Source organism: Galeopterus variegatus, unplaced genomic scaffold (assembly GCF_000696425.1).
Source record: "Galeopterus variegatus unplaced genomic scaffold, G_variegatus-3.0.2 Scaffold1651, whole genome shotgun sequence".
Lineage (NCBI taxonomy): Eukaryota > Metazoa > Chordata > Mammalia > Dermoptera > Cynocephalidae > Galeopterus > Galeopterus variegatus.
The window spans coordinates 94,976-97,898 of record NW_007727762.1 but is presented as its reverse complement, the minus strand read 5'-3'; positions in this window follow the sequence as shown (position 1 = coordinate 97,898).

Here is a 2,923-nt window from a genome sequence, read left to right as displayed (position 1 = left end):
CAATATTTGAGATACGTAGGTAATAATTGGAGCTTTAGAATTACATGAAATCATTCAGGAAGATCATGTAGAGTGAGAAAAGATGAAAAATCTTGAAGAATTCCAGCAGAAGAGATGGCATTAGAAGAAGGATAAAAAGCAGAGACACAGAGGAAGAATAAGAGATAGCTGTGTCTTAGAAGCCAAGGCCCTTTAAAAAGAAGGAAATGATCAACAACATCAAATTATGCTGTGAAGAAAAGTAGGATGAGAGCTGAAAAGAAGTGAACGTATTTGACAATCACATCATTGTGACCTTTCTCAGAGCACTTTCGGTAGAGTAGTTGGGGGAAGCCAGATTGCAGTGGGTTGAAAAATGACTGAGAGAAGAGAAAGTGGGATCAATGCCTATGACCTGCTTTTTCCAAAAGTTGTGTATAAACGAGAATATAAATTGCTATATAATGATTTATTCTATTAAAACTTATTTAATTCCTGTATTGGTTGGACTAAAACTAGACCCATTGACAAAGCTCCAGTTGAACCATGGACTCCTGGGCTCCCAGATTTCTAGAGATTACCTTACCTTTAGGCAAATTAATTCTACAGCCTTTTGTAAAGTTAGTTCCAATGATAGTATATCTCTTATTTATTTTCACGGGTTTTCATGGCATTGTCTTTAAGTATTTCTCCCACCATCTTAACTTTTTACTTCATCTCAGCTCTCAAACACATGAACTTTTTGCCAATCTCACTAAAGCTTGTGCTAATTTTCTCAAGTTTCCTATCAATCGGGTTAATTGCTTCCTACACAAAGCCCAGTCTCCTATTAACTGGCTCATTACTTTAAGTAGTTAAAAGTTCAGAAACTTCTTTAAGCTGAAATCACTGCAGTGTTTTGAGAATAAACTACTTTTGAAGATGTTGACATATATATAAGCCAAAACATTTTTTGGATTGGATTCAATGATTTATAGACCCAACCTATTCCTGTCTAGTTCCCATTTGCCCTAGTTTTCCTCCCTCATTGTACTGGTATAGTTTATTACTTTCCAAGTCATAACATTGGAAAACATATAGATTAGTAGAGGACAAAATTAGTTAATGTGTTCATCACAGTTCTGTGTTGACGGAGCTAATGTGGTTCAGAAAAAGAATACTATTAAAATTCCTCTAGTTCTCTCTCTCTCTCCAGCAGAAGATGATTAGGTTAGTAAACATTTCTACTCATTATTTTCATGCTAACTAATTTTATCTTTGCATTTTCTAGGCTTATTTCACTGATGCCAAACATCCTAAAGGTTTTTGCTTCTTCGGATCAGTGAGAAAGCCCAAGATATACGAAGTATTTATATACATAGATATTTTTCATATAAAAATGTATATTTCAATTTAATAAAATAAATTACCTGAATTCATTATACCTGATGAGTAATTTAACTTCTCCTTTGGTAGTATGGGTAAACATCTTCTCAAATAGATTTTCAAAAACATTTACATAAGTTCAAGTTATCACCTCAAGTGGCATAACATCTAAAAAGAACTAAAATGCCCAGTGTACAACCAAATGGCCTCCCTATCAAACATTAGTTTAGCATATATGAGAGAACTTCAAAAAGTTCATGGAAAGATCTGTATTATCTTTTAATTCTATTTTTTCCATGAACTTTTTGAAGTGCCTTGTATTTACATGGTAGGCACTGTGACATAGATATCGACCTTGGTTTGTGTCCTCAAGGATCATACAGTGGGTTGAGAAGACAGGATATGCTATTCATAGGAAAATAAATAATAATATAAGATAACATATTTTCAGTGAAGAATTAGTAGTACGGATAAGAGCTATCAGATTTCAAAAGGAAAGAGCTATCACACCAATGCGAAATAATTAGAAACATTTTCATGAAAGAAGTGCTTCTTGTGCTGGATCTTGGAGGAAGTGCAGAATGTAGATTAGCAAAAAGACTTGGGGAAGTCATTATAGATAGGGGAGACAACTTAAGCAATGATCTATAGGAGCTGTAGAATGGCTCAGGATATATTAGACCAATTTGGCCTGAAAAGGGCCTGGAAGTGTGTCCCCATTTGTGCTCTGTGGGTAGTTAGCCACCAAGTGAAAAGTCTACCTGGAGCCTTCCATACTGTGAGAAGCCCAACTTATCTATGTAGAGAGACCACATGGAGAACTCAAGCTCCCGGCCCTGAGCTCCCATATGAAACAGACATCAACACGTCAGCATATGAGCGAGGACATTTTTGGAAGTGATTGAGCCATCCAGCTGATGCCTGCCTAAATTTCAGAATTTTGAGCAAATAAATGATTGATACTATTTCAAATCACTGTATTTTATGGTGAATCACTGACATTTTTCTTGATTAAAAATGGGTTTAAGGGCCGGCCCGGTGGCGCACTGCTACAGTGCGCCACTTGGGAGCGCAGCGGCGCTCCCGCCGAGGGTTCGGATCCCACGTACAGACCAGCCGCTCACTGGCTGAGCGAGGTGCGGGAGCAACACCGAGGGTTGCGATCCCATTGCCGGTCCCGGTCCAGTACAGGCGCGACACTGAGGGTTGCGATCCGTTGCCGGTCACGAAAAAAGACAAAAAGGAAAAAAAAATGGGTTTAAATTGTGAGATAAGCAAAATCTATCTATGAGGGCCTCTTGCTTCACTATTACTCACTTTCCCAGCTTTTTTTTTTTTTTTCAGGTGGCTGGCTGGTAAAGGGATCCAAACTCTTTGACCTTGATGCTATAACACCGTGCTCTTAACTGAGCCAACCAGCCAGCCCACTTGCCCAGCTGTTAAGTCTTCTCTTCCACTTACCATTATCGTTAAAAGCCATGTTGATGACTGGTTAATTAATTTTTTTTTAAGTTCAAAGTGTCTCTTCTAATGTTATTTATCTTTTTTTTTTTTTTTTTTTTTTTTTTTTCCATGTCCG